Below are 19,624 nucleotides of genomic sequence, written 5' to 3'. Positions count from 1 at the left end.
ATAGTGATATTTGGATATGTGGTCCAAACAGGGCCAAACTGAGTCCCCCTAAGGAACTATGTTTTTCGGAGTTATCAAGAAAGAATTGCCCTCTTATTTTCCTGGGTCTCCACCACTAAGAAAAATAAAGGCATATCACTACCCAACTGCCACCTTTGTAGCCAAGTAGGATAATCTGTGAAGAATAAATCCAATAGAGTTCTAATAACATCATATAAATTTCTGGACCTAGTCAGAAGCTAGTTTACATCCAGAAATTTTTTTTAGCAATGTAAGTCAATACCTACCCAAAAGTTTTCGCTTTTTTGAATAAAGTTTCTATTACTGGAAACCAAAAGTGCATTCATTAATATACCCTGGCCAGCAAAGTGTTTGTGATGACCTAGATTGAATCCCCTATTGTCTGTTTCTACAAAACACTCTACTTCTCCTTTGGAGCAGAACTGGCCCAGGTAATGCTGTGTTCCCTGTAGCATCATAAGCTCCCTGAGGGAACAGAGTTCTCTCCCTGTCTACGACTGTTTCCCAAGGCATACTCCAGGCTTGGCACCTCATAGAAGTTCAGCCAATGCCTGCATACTCAAAGACTGAATGAGTGAATAAATTGACATGTTGACCATTTTGACCCTGTTTGCTTATTTCTAAAATAAAGAAGCAAGTGATAATTGCCTTTTTTTTTTAATGGGCATCTAATAAGGTATGTATAAGTGCTGTGTTAGCTGTAAAGCAATAATTATAATTCATTCAGCATAGAGCGCAGTAGTCAAAAGGAGCATAATAGAGTTGGAAAAAGCTTGGACGCAGGAGTCAGAGTATGTTTGAGTATCAGCACTGTATCTTATTAGTTGTCTAATTTGGGGCAAGTTATATATCCTCTGAGTCTCTGTCTCATGGGTTTCTTGTGAGCATTTAAAAAGTTAATACATGCAAAGCATCTAATCATATTTCAGGTGTGTTATGCGCTCTATGAAATAGACTGATAAATCAGGAAAGGGCCCCATCCCCAAGAAGCTTACAGTCTAATAGACAAATCATGTACACAAACAACAGGAATATAAAGCAGAGGAAGTGCCCTGAAAATACAATAAAGACATCACAGGACATCATGGGAGATCAATCAATCACTCTAGGTCTTTAAAAATAAATGTTTTCTTGGCCGGGCGCGATGGCTCAAGCCTGTAATCCCAGCACTTTGGGAGGCCGAGACGGGCGGATCACGAGGTCAGGAGATCAAGACCATCCTGGCTAACACGGTGAAACCCCGTCTCTACTAAAAAATACAAAAAAACTAGCCAGGCGAGGTGGCAGGTGCTGGTAGTCCCAGCTACTTGGGAGGCTAAGGCAGGAGAATGGCGTAAACCCGGGAGGCGGAGCTTGCAGTGAGCTGAGATCCGACCACTGCACTCCAGCCTGGGCGACAGAGCGAGACTCTGTCTCAAAAAATAAATAAATAAATAAATAAATATTTTCTTTCTTTAAACTTACTAAGGCAACTTTATGCTAAATATTACCCTTATTGTCAAGCAAGTCTTAAGAAACTCTAACAAACAATGATATTAAATTTAGATCACTGAATTCCTTGTTTGAATGGTTCTGTATGGTAAATTCAAAAGCATTTAGATGCAAATTAGACAAAAAGTACACAAAACTTCAACTACAGAACTGTGTGCAGTATCAATGTGATTGAGAAGGTACCAGAGCTGCCGCCACCAAAGCTTATGGATGCATAAACTGGTAGGGGCCTGTGGAAGCCTGAATAGTGGCCTCCAGAAATGTCCTTGACTTAATCCCTGGACCTGTGTTACCTTCTGTGACAAAAGGGACTTTGCAGATATGACCAAGTTAAGGACCTTGAGGTGGGGAGATGATCCTGGATCATCCAGGTGGGCCTGATGTCATCCCAGGAGTGCCTATCACAAGGGTGCAGGAGGAGTCTGTGAAGGAGAAAGTGATGTGGTACCAGAAGCAGAGGTTGGAGTGATGTGTCTTACAGATGGAGGAAGAGATTATGAGCCATGGAATACCAGCAGCACTCAACACTGAAAAAAGCCAAGAACATGGATTTTCCCTTCAGAGTGTCCAGAAGGAACCAGCCCTGCCAACAACACCTTGACTTCAGCACAGTGAAATGGATTTCGGACTTCTGACCTCCAGAACAGGAAGAAAATAAATTGTGTTGTTTAAGTAACTAAATTTGCACTAATCTGTTATGCCAACAGTCGGAAACCACAACAAGGACAAAGGGAAAATGGCTCCTAGTCTTTGATTTCTGCTTCCATTTTTAAGGGGAAAGAATGTTATGAAAGTGCCCCAGTTCAGGGTTTACTTACACACAGGTAGAAATCGCTGAAAATTGTGAAAAATGCTTTCTACAGCAACAGTCCTAAAATAAAGCTAGCAGGCTGGCCTCCAAAACCCAAAATATCCTGAAGTGACCCAAGATTTTGAGCCACGTTAAAATCCAGCATTGTGGAATTCGAATAAAATTTCCTCAGTTGTTACTCTTACATGTTAACTGAACGGGAAAATGGGCTCCAAACAGAAATTGGGTCCTTGAGAGGTGAGGCATAATTATAAAACTCTGATTCCAACTTGTATCAAGCATTCTAGAACTCGACTATCAACATGTATGTTATAATTTTACAGAGGACTCTGGGGTAAGGAAACAGTTTCATGCTCCCCCTCACAACATTTTCACACCACCCTCAGGTCTCCACCACATCCTGTGCTCCTGTCATGCCATCATGACCTTCTGCTGGCCTATGCACATACTACACCCCTTGCTTGCAGCATTCTTCTTCCATCCACAAACTCAAAGGGCTAGAAAAGGCACTAAATCTTAAATATTGTTCAAGGCATGATCCAAATGTTGTCTCCTTCAGGAAGTTTTATTTGACTTACCCCTAGACACACTCCCTGCCTTTTGTCCTCCTGCCATCTTGGAATAGAGTTTCCTTAGCAATTACCCCATTATTATAATCATCTGCTCACATATCTGTCTCCCCAACTACCTGGTAGTCTCTCCTGGGCAATGACAATGCCCTGTTCGAGTGTGAATCCTACATACTCAGTACCAGGCCTAAAACATCACAGGCATTTTTAAAGATGTTTGTTCAAGAAGTCAGGGCAGGCCAGGCATGGTGGCTTACACCTGTAAACCCAGCACCCTGGGAGGCCAAGTCAGGAGGATTAGTTGAGGCCAGAAGTTCCAAAACCAGCCTGGCCAATATAGTGAGATCCCACGTCTATGAAGAAAAAATAATAAAAAATTGTAACTAAAATGCAGTTTACTCGCTTGCTGTTTACAAAGTCCAATTAACAGGAGCAAGGTATGGCATAAAGAAAGATTTATTCCAAAACTAGCTTAAGGGAAGGAGTACAGGCTTCCTGCTTAAAGGGTACTACTTCACTTTTGGAGCAGAAGTGAACACTTCAAAAAGGCAGGAGAGGAGGTGAGCAAGGGTGGGGAGTTCCACATGCTAGCTCAGGTGCCTTACTCACTGGGCGGTCAAGTGGGTGACTACTGGCACCCTGTGGGCAAGACTAGGCCAAAAACTCCCCAGGGGGGAGACAGTAGCATAGTACTACTTACTAAGGTAGAGAGTACTTACTTTGTAAGTAGTAGCACTAGAGGTAACCTCCTGGTGGGTGAGAGTTCCACAGTGGGCATGCTTTGGTGTGTAAATCAACTGTTGACTTGATTTACATAGTAAGATAAACTTGCCCTGCAGGAAGTGTCTGGTGAAAGACAGGTAAAAGGCTCTATTGGCATTTCAATAGGGATTAATAGAAGTAGGGACAGGAGAAAAGGGAGCAACATAGGGAGACCCCATCTGTATAAAAAATTAAGGCTGGGCACAGTGTCTTAAGCCTGTAATCCCAGCACTTTGGGAGGCCAAGGTGGGCGGATCATGAGGTCAGGAGTTCAAGACCAGCCTGGCCAACATGGTGACACCCCATCTCTACTAAAAATACAAAAAATGTATCCAGGCACGTTGACGCATGCCTGTAATCCCAGCCCCTGCTGAGGCAGGAGAATCACTTAAACTCGGGAGGTGGAGGTTGCAGTGAGCTGAGATCACGCCACTGCCCCCCAGCCTGGGCGACAGAGCAAGACTCCGTTAAAACAAAATAAAAAATAAAAAATTAGCTGGGCATGATGGTGCATACCTACAGTCCTAGCTACTTGGGAGGCTGAGGCAAGAAGATCACTTAAGCCCAGGAGTTTGAGCATGGAGTGAGCTATGATGGCACCACTGCACTCCAGCCTGAGGAAGTGACAGAACAAGTCACTGTCTTAAAAATAGGAAAAATCCAGAAAAAAAGAAATACCCCAGTAAAATGAGAGTTGCAACATGGCAGGGCATGGTGGAACCCAGGAAATCTGAGTGTTAACAAACTGAATGCACGCAAGGGACTTAGACTCTCTGGGCTTCATTTTCTTTATCTACAAATTGCCAAGGTCCACTTATGTTCTAAGTCACTACAAATACATATACTTTGTGGTTCAGATGACAGGAGTACTTTTGTGTTTTTGTGATGTCTAAAATTCAAACTTCTTTTGTTAAAGAAAAAAATTAAAACCTCTCAGTGGGATTTAAATGAATGTTCAAATATCCAGAATACTTAAGAGAGATCACATCTGTTTTTTAAAGCAAAACCAGAGCTATCATTCAGTATGTGATTAATGAACTGAAAATAGGAGATTACTAAGAAAGTTACCTTTTTATGAACTTACAGAGCTTGCGCGATAAAAAACTGATAAAGGGGACTCAATTCATCCTATGCTGACATGTGGCTAATTCTATAATCAATCACAGTCACAGCATTCAATAATGCAACAAGTACTTACTGAGAAACAATTATGTGCAGGATGTTGCGACAGGTTCTGGGGGGAAGGCAGAAAGGGATAAAGCTGGATTTATAATCTTACCTCCCTGCTTCAAACCGTCCAACAGCATGCCACTGCCCTCAGAATAAAATCCAAATTCATAACATGACTTTTAAGTCCTAACTTTTAAGGCTACTACTTTTCTAACATCTTCTGTCACTGCGCCCTTCAATCATCTTTCTCCAGCCAAACTCCTCTTTCAGATCCTTATACAGCTAAGCATTTTCTTGCTCCAAGGTCTTTGAACATATGCTTCTATGCAATATTCCATCTGCCTGGAATGTTCTTCCCACCCACCCCTGCCCCCTACAGCCTATGGCTGTCTCCTTTATGCTCTTCAAGTCCAAATTAAATGTCACTCCTCAACCAGACTTTTCCTAACCACACCCTCCTTCTTGTGCCCACCCTATCATTGCTATTATTCTCCTGGTACTATGTTTGGTCTCCCCCCAGTGCTTCTCCCAAGTTGTAAAATATGATTTGCTTGCCTCCTTGGGCTTTGCCTAAGCCTGGGGAGGGGAGAGGGGTGTGGTGGTCTGTTGTATCTTCAGCACCCAGCACAATACCAGGTGCCCAGAAGTCACACTATGAATGAATGCATGAGAAAAGGAGAGTAGTACAACTACCATAGCTACAACATAAAGTAATGCACCTTAAGAGTTTGCATAGTAGAAAAAAATGGAGAAGTAAGTCCTATGAATAAAAAATGAAAGAGAAAAAGGACAAAGCATGGCCTAAGGAGTGAAAGAAATCTTGTGTAGGCGTAGGAAAGGACAGAACTTGTGAGGTGACATCATGTAGAATCTTGAGGTCTAACAAAAAGTACTACTTCTGTGTTTTGAAGGATTACTCTGCCGTGAGTACAAATGTATAATGGATGGATACTGGGAAGAAGGCCATGCCAATAGGCCACACCAAATATTACAAAAGAATAACAAAGAAAAAGGAAAGAATGACAATGCATGAAAGACACTTAGAGGCTAGTTGGATGTAGAATGCAAGTAAATAAGGAAAAGAAGAATCCTCCAGGACTATGCCAAGGTTGAAAACTGGGGGATGTAGGAAGAGAGAAGATTTCGAGTTAGAGAAGGAAGACAATGGGTTCCATCCTGGCTACCATTCAACCATTTAGAAGCAAAGTGGAAGAACCAGACTCATGAAACTGTACCCTCTGGCATGTTGTCCCTCTGCTAGGCAAGTCTCTCTTCCAAATTTTTTTTTTTTTGTCATTTATACAATTGAATATGCATTCAGTTTTTTGGTTTTTTTTTTTTTTTTTGGCTGTTTGTAAAAATAATCTAAAATGCATGAAATACAGGTGCATGCTTAAATAAGAATGTGAAATTTCCTTTCAAGCGCTTCACATACCACCTTCTCCACAATAGCTTCCTCACAGTTTGGAATACATTCCAGCATACTTTGTATGCAATAGACTGTATTAACTCAATTTTTTTTACACAAACAGTATAATATTATACTTGTGGTTCTCTAATTCGCTTATTTACATTTTTTTACTTTATACATTATGAATAATTTTCCTAGTCAATATATACAAATCCTACTCATCTTTTTAAAAGACAATTTGATATTATTTTTGTGGCATCTTCTGTAATGCATTTACTCAATCTTCCACTGATGGTTATTTAGGATACTTTCAGTTGTTATAATAAGCAATACTGCAGTGAACATCCTTGAATACATATCTTTGTTGCAGTAATTTGATTGTCTCTTTAAGCACATGGCAAAAGTATTAAACAACTAAACCTTTCCAGAGAGCAATCCAGGAAGACGCATGAGATCTGAAAAGGACATTGGGGACATATCCTTTCACCGAGCCACACCAGCCTCTCTTCATAAAAGGACAACATGTAAATGAAGAGGAATTTTTGAGGTGATTCACTTCAAGGTCAAATAGGTCCTTCTGGATGAAAGACGCAACATTCATCTCTCCCGGCCCTGTAGGAGACAAGTGATTTTCTGTGAAATAAAGGCAGAACTCAAAAGGAGGGGTTCTGGAGCCAGTTCATTTTTTGTGGTTTAGCCCAGCGCCATGACTAACATAGCCTAACATTTCTGAACACTGTCAATCACCAACTCCGGGGTGCTCTAACAGCCTTTGTTTCACACCTCGATTTAGCCCTTTTTCCACCAGAGCATGACAATTGATTCATTTACCCATTTCCCAGTCAGGATTCTGAGCCCCTCAAAAACAGGGAGCTCCTTTTCCATTATTGTATCTCAGTGTCTAATACAGAGTGGATACTCAACAGGCATTTGTTGCACGGATGAATGCAGGAATGAGTGAGCAAATGAGAAGCCACACAACAAAACTATTTCAAAATATTTTGAAAAAAAAATCTCACACACAAAGAAACTAAAACAACAACAACAACAAAAACAAAAACACTACCACTATTACATTCTCACTGCATCTCATAAAATGTAAGAAATATGCTGGAGAATAACATAGACAATTCCTAATACAAATTTCGTTTCCTTCCACCCATCTCCAGCTTTCCCCTCACCTATTTTTCTCCTCTAAAAATGGACCTCAGTGAAAATCATCTAACAGTACTACTGAAAGTACCACTAGTGAAACCCTGGAAGATTTTAAGAATTGCAGGGGTCCATATTCTTCAACATACCTTCATTTTACAGGTATAAAATTCTCTCTATACAATTCTACATATAATACATATATGACTCATACACCACACCCATGATTTCAGACATTATTTCTTAGAAGTAAAAATCTGTCAAATAAATATATTAAACAAATAATAGCACAAAGGGTACAGAGAAAGAGCACCCATTGGGAAGATGGAATTTGAACGGGTGACGTTTGGGAAACAGTGCACATGGCTTAGTAAGACTCCTTTAAAGTAGGAAGCAAGCTAGCAGAAGTTAGTAATTAGAACAACGGATGCTGCACGAATGCACGGTACCAGGACAGCCTTAATACTCTGTCAACAGCCTTCAGGTATGCATATTATCATTGTGGTTAGCGAGTCATTTTCAAAATCACACTTGCTCCACTGTACTTCCTGCCAAACAAAAAACACAACCCCTCCTGTCCCTTCCCTTTATAAAAACAATATCCAAAACTGCTGTTCCTGAAAAACAGGATTTGAATCAGGGTAAACCTACCAAGAACTTTCCCTGGACTTTATCTTCAGCAAAGCATATGATCAGTAAGCAGATTATGTAGTTTGTCTCACATTATCTATAATACAAAAGACAGTCCTTCATTTTAACAAGGCGCCACTGCCAATATGGGCCTCACTGGGTGAGAAGCAGATGCAATGATTTCTCTATAGGTATGAGCAGAATGGATCCCCGGGGGGGAAGTTCAGGCAACTGACATGCCTTCCTCAGGCCACCCTATGGAGAGTCCTCCTCAGCCACACTGGTGAAAATCACAGCAGGAGATGAGAGCCCATGGAAAGCACACCAGCAACCTGACCCACTTCCATGGAGCTGCCGATAGTTAGGTACTGAAGCATCTGCTAAGTCACACCTGTATGTGGTGAAAGATCATTTTTAGCATTCACATGTGCTCAGTGGGCCATGCATGACTAATAGGAACAAGGTCAGGAGAGTGGCCTGGATAGGGACAGACCACAACCCAGTCATTCAAGGATGGGCTGTAGAAGTGGGGCCCCTTTGGCCTGGGGATTGGAGAGGAAGCCTGGCAGAGCATGGTTGGTCACTTTCTACACACACTGGACTGGCTACTCAGAGGGAACAAAGTCAGATCCACTAAGAGCGTCAACTCTGGAGTCAGGTGAAATGGAGTTGGTTTGAATCCCAGCTTTCACATGCACTGTTCTGTGACCCTGGACAATCACTCAGACTCCTTTGGTTTTAATTTGTTCATCTGTAAAATGGTGACAACTATAATTATCTTATAGAGTTCTAGTGAATGAGATAGTATCTATAAAATCCCTAACACAATGCTTCAATTGCCATCTTCTGGTAATTCTTAATGTAATGTGTAGGTTGGACAAGATTCAAAGGGACATAATCATGAAAGTGAATTTATTTTTTATTAGCTCTACCCCTAAAATCTGCCTTGTGATTTTGCAGAAGGGTACCCCAGATAACAATGCAGGGAATCAAATGGCATTTCTAATCATTCTTAGGAAGCTTTTTCATTATTCTCACTCAATATCAGATTTGATTGAAGAATTACCATAGCTAGTCTAGCAGGTAAACACAGTCCATTCTTCTGTCAAAGCCAGGACCCCTTCACTCTCCAACACACCCCCAGCTACAGCCAGCTATAGACAGCTGCCAATGAAGAAGGGATGTGGTGCGCTTCAGCTTTCTTCTTTGCTTACTTCCTTCTTCTTCACGTAGCCACTGTTCAAGTGTACATGGCAGAGGTTGGACAGGAAGAGAGATGAATGTACGTGGATTGGACTCTCCTTTGATGGCTTCCTGTTCCCTGAGACTAGTGGGTTTTTAATGCACCCTCTATCTCTCATGAGCACAGTTATGGCTTCTCCCGTCTAGGTACCTCCACTGCAGTTCGCCTTGGTTTCTACCTTTCACATTTTCTATCCCTAGAGAAACAACCCAGCCTCTTCCAGTCCGAGTCCCCTCACCCTGATGGGCAGGATCCCTTTAAAATGACCCAAATGTCCCAAGGCCAGCAGATGCAAGTTCTGTATCTGACTCTAGGACTCATACTCTTCTGAGTCCCTAAGAGGGAATGCAGTCACACCGAAGCACAGCTGTCTCCTTCACAGGCTGCTTGAGTGTTCTCAGGTGTGAGTCCAGCTTCATCAACCACAGCTTTAAATTCTTCCCAGGAGGTACCACGAAGATTTCTTGGTGGATTTGATGGTGGTGGGGAGGAGCTGGGAATCCCAGCACAGTACTTTCAAGAAAATCCTTACAAACCCATCTCTTCATTTTTTTATTTTTAATTACTCCTCCATGTGAGTGGGAGGTTTAATGATTATCCAATTGATTTTTGGGTATTCACTTTGAAATACTGCATATGATCCAGCACTTCCTTTGGCATGCAGTATCAGTTGCATCCTGATGCCTCAGAAGAAAAGTTCACTTTTGTGTCCTGTTACTTGAATGATCATAATTTTTCTTCTCTATAGATTATATTAGATTGCCTATATGGCTTCAGATTCACAAATCTTCCTTCTTCCTTCCTTCCTTCCTTCCTTCCTCCCTCCCTCCCTCCCTCTCTCCCTTCCTTCCCTTCCTTCCCCTCCTTCTCTCTCTTCTTCCTTCCTTCCCTCCGTCCCTCCTTTCTTCTCTCTCTCTTTCTTTCTTTCGACAGGGTCTTGCCCTATTGCCCAGGCTGCAGTACACTGGCACAATCACAGTTTACTGCAGCCTCAACATCCTGGGCTCAAGTGATCCTCCCACCTCAGCCTCCCAAGTAACTTGGACTAACAGGTGCATGCCACCATGCCTGCTAATTTTTAAACTTCTTTGTAGAAATGGGGGTTCACTATGTTCCCCAGGCTGATCTTGAGCTCCTGGCCTCAAGTGATTCTCCCACCTCTACCTCCCAAAGCACTGAGATTACAGGCATCTTAGACAAGTTTAACCCATGCTACTTGCTTTTGAAAGAACATTTATTAGAGTTTATTTTTATAGAAAATTTTTTAAAAAAAGGTTTCCAATAGAGTCAATCAATTGAAGTTGAGAATTTAGATAGTAATTCTAGGTATTTATTGTTTTTGCTGCCTGGAATGATTTCTTCTGCCTCCCCCCAGATCTTATCATGGTCTTAGCATGGCTTTCTTGCTGTTGTTCAGTTCCCAACTCAACTATCAGAAAGGCCTTGGCTGATGGTGTCAATTTTTTTACAGAAAACACTCACTTCCATGTACTGTCCCCATGAATGGACTATATAATTCCCCACTCCACTGAGTCAGAGGTTGGTCATGTGACCCCCTCTGTCCAATGGGACATCGGCAGACATAATGCCAGCAAAGGTTTTCAATGGGCTCCAGCAGTTTGGCTTGGCTCCTTTGTACTCTGTGATCTCTTTTGTGATCTGCCATGAAAAGGGCCTCCCTGAACAGCTGCTGAACTTTCAGCCTCCAGTATGAACAAATGCAGAGCAGATCTGAGTTCAGCCTGCAACCTACAAGCACAGATGACCCACACCTCAAAACAGGTCTGGTCAGCCAAGCCTAACCTCAATCATCTGAGCCACAGTTGACCTGCCGAATTCAGCCTGATAATAAATGCTTGTCGAAAGGCCCTGTGTTTGGGGATGTTTTTTGTTGGTGGTGATGTTGTTTATGTAGCATTTAAGGAGTACTAGCTAACTACTATTCTATCTAAAGTGGCCTCCCCCTATTAATCATTATCTAATAACCTTTAAATTTTTCTTAGCTCTTAGATCTTTCTGGAATTATCTTTTGTATATTTTCTTATTACCATTTGTTTCCTCATTTGATTTAACTTTCTGAGAGTTGGGATCTGGCCAATCTTATAGAGAGTATTATGCTGTCTGGGACACAGCAGCCTTTCAAGTATTTGTTGAATAAAGAAGGGGATAATTAGTTTGACAATTTTCAAAAAACAAAAAGGTACAAAATGAAAGTTTAAGTTTCTCTCCTTGCAGTGTCTCTTTCCAAAGAATTCTACTAGAAGAATTCTTGTTTATCCTTCCAAAAGAAGAAAAAGGTCTGTCTACATGTATAGCATAGGAGAGAGACAGAGAAGAGAAAGAGAGAGAGTGTGAAAGAGAGAGATAAAGGTGTATAATTGAAGCAGGGAGAGAATGAGATTTTTACAGTTTTTATAGGGTTTTGGTGGGGTGTCATTGCTTCTTATACCCAAAGAATCATACTATTCATTGTGTTCTTCACATTGTCATTGTCTCAACTTAAATGTTAGAGAAATTCCAATATGAACACATATATTCAGTAACATCAATGGCTCAATAATACCCCATTCTATGATATGATACTTTATGCAGCCATACTCTCTTTGATGTTGCTTTAGTTTTTTTATATTGGCTATTACAAATGATGTGTCTGAGAACATGCCTATATTTTTCTCTTGAACGTGGCCAATCCCATGAGACATTCTCAAACTCTGACCTTGAGAGAGGAATACCCATCTTGTTGGGAGCATTTAAACTCTTATGCCCTACTAGTAAAGTAGATTTTTATAAAGCTTGACTCTCCACAATTTAGTTAACAGAATAATGTTCATTACTTTCTGTTACTGTTATAATATTATTTTAGAATGCTGAATATGTTTTATTCTTCAATTGGTAGTACTTCTGCCCTCTCACCTTCTGTCTCCAAAATTCAGATAATATGCCCTCTAAGAGGTCAGCCTCTCTGGGTAAGAATCATTTTTCCAGGGCATCAGATTTCATTATAATTCCTTCAGCCCTGAAATTAGAAAATTCAGTACTATCATGTCTTCAAAGAGCAAAATGATCAAAAACTGGGGCAAGTTACAATGGTTTTAATCCCAATAATAAGAGTTCAATTGAAGAATTAAATTAAAACAAAAGAAACAACTGTACAGCTCTGGAATAAAAGTGAAGCACCATTCAAAGATTTCTGCTCTCAGCATATTATCTTTCCAGTAGCAATGATCCGAGGCCAGAATGCTGTTAGGCAGGGATCTAGACCCGACATGGCGGTGCCACCCGGCATAGCAGGCCTTTTGTTAAAGACTCCCTTCATCCTTGTACACACCTGCAGACTTACATGCGTCAGAGTTCCGGCTGGGCAACCACACTCCCCCATGACCTGCAGCTCACCTGCATTCCACAAGTTCGTAAACAGCAGTTTCGGTTAACAGTTTCCAAAGACCCCTTCCTCATGACACTTACTCAACTCCTGCCCTAGTAGTTTCACGACCCCCCAGGCCCTGTTTGCACAACCAGCTTCCCTACCTCTTGGGATATAAAAAGCCCCTACCCTCATCCCTCAGCGCGACTTCCTCGGCCCACGCCTTTGGACCAAGGAACCTCGCCCGCAAGCCCTAATAAAAGCTATTCTCACTGCCATTTGCCTTGTGTCTTCGTTCCCGGTTCAGCTCCAGCCTCAGTTTACCTTTACAAATGCCAGTTCAGGAGTGGGGAAAGAAGACACGCCATGTAAGTAACGTCCATTCCCTTTTGATGTGTTCCTGACTATATATACTGGCTGACTTAACCTACCCAGGGTACTCCTGATTCCTAATATATGCTGCCATTGTTAGGTTGGAAACACAAGAAATAAGGAATTAAGTATTAGAAAAATTGCCATACTACAATGAATTGTATTATGATACACAGGTATGTTTCAGTAAAGTGAAATAGGACACTATTGGAGAGGCAACCATGTTTAATGGAAATAGTGTGGGTTCTAGATTTAGAAAACTAGGTCAGAGTCCTACCTGGGTCAGCTGCTAGATGACCTTGTACCCTGGGTGACCCTGGATGAACCACTTATATTATAGCTACATTAGTAGCATTAATACATGTACTAGGTCCCTCACAAGCTTGTGGTTAAGAACAAACCTTTAGAGCTGCCATGAAGATTAAATGAGTGCCTGGCACACAGGAAGTGCCAAATACATGACAGCTTTTGCTATTACTATTGTTGTTAAAATATGCAAAGGTACATTGCAAACTGTAACGCAAGAAAGATGTCATAGTTATTATCAGGGAGCAATTTTAGGAAAAGTCAAAGATGTTATTGCTGTTTTCCAAAGTGGTTAGCAGAGAGGTCAGAGAATCATAGAAAATTTGGCTGTAAGACGCATTAACCATAATTTCATTCAGCTGTCTTTTTTTCAGGTAGATAACCTAAATTCCAGCAGTGATTTGTCTGACATCACATGCTCAAGCTGGCCAGCACTCATTCACAGCTGTCAGGCCTTGTATTTGTTTTATCCCTCCTCAACAAGCCTGGGAAAGGGTGGGTGGGGGTAGTCAGAAAAAGAACAAATCGTATAACTGTATAATGACACTTAGCATGGGCTTCAGAATCAAACAGAAGCAGCATCTTATTCCAGTGCAGCCACTTAGTGGCTGCTGGGACTTTTTAAAAATAATTTTACTTTCTTGAGATTCAAGTGTATATTTGTAAAGAAGAGATAACAATACTTACCTTACAGAATAACATGAAATAGTTAGGAAATGTACTTAGCACACTTTTTTGGCATATAGTCAGGGCTCAAAAATTGGCAGATATGACAATAATGGTTAGGAAAATAGTGAGGATGATGGAGATGATGATGGAGATGATGGTGGAGAGGATGATGGAGAAGGTGATGGGGAGGGTGATGGGGAGGATGATGGAGATGGTGATGGAGATGATGATGGAGATGGTGACAGACAGGATGATGGTGAGGATGATGGAGATGGTGATGGAGATGATGATGGAGATGGTGACAGACAGGATGATGGAGAGGGTGATGGAGAGGGTGTAGATGAGGGTGATGGAGATGATGATAGAGAGGGTGTTGGTGAGGATGATGGAGAGGATGATGGTGAGGATGATGGATAAGGCGATGGAGAAGGTGATGCTGAGGATGATGGAGAAGGTGATAGAGATGATGATGGAGAGGGTGTTGATGGTATGATGCAGAGGGTGATGGAGAGAGTGATGATGATAACAATGGTGAGATAAACATCTCAAAAATTATTATGATGATGGTGAGGATAATAAAATCTGCTTGTGGATCTGTTCCTGGAAGTTGCTTTGACATAAGCTAACCTGATGAAATGTATGTGCAGAAATGTGATATAAGTTACTTCGTGGAAAATATCTCTTGCCTCCTGGCAGCAGAGTTAATGGCTTGAAAGCTGTTCAACCTAATGAATTTGATAACAGTTGAGAAGTATGTGATAGTAACTAAGATTTGGAGGTCAATACAGAGCTAAGAGTTGAAACAAGATAACCTGTCCACTGGATGGAGAGGAAGAAAAGAAAGGAAAGATGTCTCAAAATGTGGCACTTTACTAATCAAAAATAAATTTGGTCATTTACTTCCTGACGGCAAACATCTCACCATGATTACTCTTTACAGTGAAATATGCACGTTGCTGACTTACGGATTCAAAGAAGATAACACGTTCTTGCCCATGTGCTATCTTGTACACGAGCCCTGAGCAGCAGAATGTGCATATTTAAAGATGTTTCTGGGATTTCAAGCACAGTGTCATTGCTTGTAATCTCAGAAACAGTTTTTCAAAAAAGTCTTAAATAATAAATATAAATGGTTATTCTGCATTAATATCACCTATGTAGAATGTTACATTTCAGAAAGAGAAAATAAAAACAGGAATGCAATGAATAAGCAATATAGAGAAAAAAGCTGGTGAGAGAGAGAGAAGGGGATGGTGCATGAAATTCACTTGTAACACCATAATGTTCTACATTTTACATAACTGAAATATTAATTTCAGCCCCTTAGCTATGATACTGAAAACATTTGCTCAACCAAGGCTAATTTCTAAATATTATAATAAAAATTTATTACAACAGGGTTTGAGACAAATTGGAAGCTTCATCAAATCTTGAAAAGTTGGGCCAGGTGTAGTGGCTCATGCCTATAATCCTAGTGCTTTGAGAGGCCAAGGCAGGAGGATCACTTGAGCCCAGGAGTTTGAGATCACCCAAGATATAGCACAATCTTGACTCTAAAACAAATTTAAAAAATAAAAATAAAAATAACTCGAAAAGCTTTTTGATCACAGAATAATACACCAACCTCATGACCAAATAGCATGGTAAACTGACCACCAACTTCCCTGAGGACAAGAAAGGCATAAAATAAGAGGTAGTTAGCCTTTCAGAATTGTCATATCCATATAGAAGAAAAAAGAGCCACAGTCAATCAGTCTAGGCCAGTGGTCCCCAACCTTTTGCACCAAAGACCAGTTTTGTGGAAGACAATTTTTCCATGGACTGGGCTGGGTTGGGGTGGTGATTTGGGGACGAAACTGTTGTACTTCAGATCTTCAGGCAGTAGATCCTCATAAGGAGTGCACAACCTAGATCCCTCACATGCGCAGTTCACAATACAGTCTGTGCGCCTGTGAGAATCAAATGCCACTGTTGATCTGACAGGAGGCGGAGCTCAGGCGGTAATGTTTGCTGGCTTATCACCTACCTGCTGCTGTGCAGCCTGGTTGCTAACAGGCCATGGACCAGAACTGGTCCATAACCCTGGTCTAGGCCACATGAAATGTGAAACTACATTTGCAAATTATCTTTTTGCAAATTTCACCTGTGTAATGTTATAAAAGTATTGATGACTTTAATCATCAATAACTTGAAAACAGAGACTGTCCTTCCCTTCCCAATAGTTTAGTGAGGACAGTGATAAGCAGAGCTCTGCTTACACAGATACAAATGGTATCTGCAGAGCTGACACCAATCAGGAAAATCACTTTGCCATGGCTGTTACAGCCTGGTTCTGCTCATAACTCAGAGTAAAACCAAACATAGAAAACTTTATTATTTTGTGTTTGTTTGTTTTGTTTCCTTTTTTCCCATGTTCTAAACATGGGAAACTTCAATTCAAGGTATCCACTAAGGAGAATGACTCACAACACCAGAGGAGGACTATATTAGTCTGTTTTCATGCTGCTGATAAAGACATATCAGAGACTGGGCAATTTACACAGGAAAGAGGTTTAATGGAGAACTCACAGTTCCGTGTGGCTGGGGAAGCCTCACAATCATGGCAGAGGGCAAGGAGGAGCAAGTCACCTCTTACACAGATGGTGGCAGGCAAAGGGAGAGGTTGTGCAGGGAAACTACCCATTATAGAACCATCAAATCTCATGAGACTTATTCACTATCACAAGAACAGCATGGGAAAGACCTGCTCACATGATTCAATTACCTTCCACAGGGCCCCTCCCACAACATCTGGGAATTCAAGATGAGATTTGAGTGGAGACACAGCCAAACCATATCAAGGACTATTAAGAACCCTGGAAGCCATGCAAGTTCACACAGAGAGTTTGAGAGCATGGAAGGAACTCTGATCCTGAAGAGGACCCACCCAACATCCTGTACAATCCGGGGCATGTCCCTTTCAGTTCTTGGCCTCAACCACAATAAGCAACAGGTAAGGCAGGAGAGTACAGTAGTTGGGTGTCTATGTTTTGCTGTCAGAGACCCTTGGGTTGATCATCCTGCTCTGTCACTTAGTAAATATTTATGGCTAAACAGGCATTTGGTTCTCCAATGTTCTGTCTTTCCATTTCCAAAGAAAATATCACCCGCCCCACTGAAAGTTATAAAGATTAAATGAGGTTTTACATGTGCAAAACATTTAGCCTGTACCTATTGCATACAAGGATGGGTAAAATATTGCTTAATTTGCAGGGCTATAGCAAGAATTATATTAGAGTTAGAATATATGAAAATCACTTAGTGAAGTACCTGCCATGTAGTACCTATTCAATAAATACTGGCTCATTGTTACTATAGATTAAGACTTGAGGTCCCTGCCAGCTCTAGGCCTTCTATTATTCTATGAACTCTATCTCTTGTAATTTAAATTTAATGCAAGTTTCCAAAACCAGCATGTTTTCCACCACCCTCCTCAGAAATTGAAACAGAATATACAATGCCAAGACAGAAGCTCCACTGATGAGCCAAGTGGCAGCTATAGCCTCTTCCAGCATAGAGTCGGCCTGTGGTCCAAGACTGATAGACTGGTATCACCCACTGCTTACCATGAATACCTGATACAGACACACACCCAACCTTGGCATTTATCCCAGGAGCCTGAGACAAAATCAAAGTCTAAGGCGCTCCGAGGAGGGGTAGTTTGATGCCAAACTCATGTCACTGCTATAGTTGACATCACCCACACACCAGTATGTACTATTCATGCCGATTTCAATGTAAGCTTTCAGACTCACTATTTGTGGTGCAGGTCATTGTCATTCCTTGGACAGCTTCTCAGGGAAGTGTTTAATATTCATGAGCCATACCTGCAAAACACCTTGCATTTCTCAGAAACCAGTAATGTTTTTATATCAATTCTAGCCACATGCAATTGCAACTGTGCCTGGGCAACAATGATAAAAAACAACGGCTAATGTTTATTAAATGGTTCACTATGTGCTAGGGACTGTGCTGAACACTTTGTAAACATAATCTCAGTGAATCCCTGTAACAACTCTAGGGATGGTGCTTGAAAGTAACCGGGCTTTGTGTGATATTCACAGAAGGTCTCTTTTCATGGCCAAGATATCAACAATTTGGGGGATGTGATGGGAAGAGGAAGAAAGATCAACTGATGGAATTTTAAAAGGCTGCTATCTAGCAACAAGGCAGAAAGATTTTATAAGGAAATAAGTCTCAGAAAAGAAACAGCTTAAACTTTCTCGATCTCTAGATTTCCAAGTAACTTTCACATGTGAAAGTTGCACCCTATGGATAATCAGTACCCTATGGATAATCCGCTGCATTTCTCTGAATAGTCCCTTAACCCACTGACACTTCTGCATGTTGATCAAAGATTGACCAGTGGTGCTGTACAGAAATGAGATCAGCTTTCTCTATTATGCCACACCCTTTTACAGATCAGAAAACTGAGGCAGTTAAGTTCACAAGGTCATGCAGCTGGTAAGCACAGAGAGGGAACACCTGACCCCATGTCTGGCTAACTCCAGAGCCTCATCATTCTTATCCATTATATATACACTTTGTAATTTAACAAATGACAAGATACCAATACCAGCAAGGTGATAAAAGTTATTCCTAACTTTAAATCACCAAAGTTCTATCGATTTCTTTCCTTATGACTCTGAAGAGGAAAATGACAGAAGACAAAAAACATTCATGTATTTAACCACAATCAATTGCATGCCCACTACCTATCTAATACTCTACTCATAACAGGGCCATAAACATTAACAAATTGAGAGTCGGCTCCTGAGTAATTCACTTTGGAGAAGGAGAGATCCCTATAAAAGAGAAGTTACACAGAACAGAATAAATGTGTTCTCAGAAATATTGTCAAGGTTACAAGAACACAGAAGGATCCAGCCTACGCCAGGGGCATGCCCAGGAATCTATGAGGAAAATAAAAGTACAGTGCAATTCTTTCCATAAAAGAAAGAATCCCAAGAACCAGTCCTTTTCAACTTACCCATCACAATGTACTAGAGAGAAAACCCTCAGCTATGACAACATGCTGGGTAATATTCTGATTTACAGCAAAGAGTCCACAAAGTAAATGACTCCAAGACAAATTGTTTTATGATGTTGCATCTGAGAAGTCTGATAGTGCTATTAGTCTCTTAGCATAGGTCTCAGAGCAGTACAAACAAACAGAAATAAAATAAAATATCGAGTCCTAGGTTGTGAAAATGTTATTTTCATGGTTTATGTGAATCAGTCAGGTAGGGCACAATAAATTACTAATCTTTTTGTTTTAATAAATGTGTTTACTAGTTAGGAGAAAGCAGCTTGATTCAATGTTTCATAGAGCACTCAGTTTCAGTAAATTAAAGTTAATAATATTTCTCCATAAGCTATGATAGCATCTCATGGTGAATCACAAAGAAAATGCACCATATTCTATGAAAATGTAGCATCAGGGGCCTTTTGCACTCTGGAAGTCTTTAGACTTGAAGAGACAGAGGTTAATGGTACATTATTATCACAGTTCAGAGGTGGCAGCCTGGGGAGGGCAGGTGGCTGATATGTGCATCACCCATCTTTTTGGTTCCTCTCTGGCTTTCATGGCTGAAAAACTGGGCTGACTCTAAGC

The 19,624-nt window shown here is 41.0% G+C and overlaps 1 protein-coding gene across 1 annotated transcript in view; it reads right to left on the bottom strand.

Moving 5' to 3' along the window:
• SGCD (sarcoglycan delta) overlaps positions 1-19,056 on the bottom strand; it is a 1,194,387-nt gene extending 1,175,331 nt beyond the window's left edge. Inside the window, exon 1 of the mRNA XM_025388744.1 lies at positions 19,001-19,056. The gene's annotated coding sequence lies outside the window, so the exon portion shown is untranslated. The remainder of the gene's footprint in view (positions 1-19,000) is intronic.
• Between the last annotated feature and the right edge of the window lie 568 nt (positions 19,057-19,624).

This window comes from Theropithecus gelada, chromosome 6 (assembly GCF_003255815.1).
Source record: "Theropithecus gelada isolate Dixy chromosome 6, Tgel_1.0, whole genome shotgun sequence".
Lineage (NCBI taxonomy): Eukaryota > Metazoa > Chordata > Mammalia > Primates > Cercopithecidae > Theropithecus > Theropithecus gelada.
Note: the sequence above shows the minus strand (reverse complement) of the source record. Positions and strands in the feature narration are given on the sequence as shown.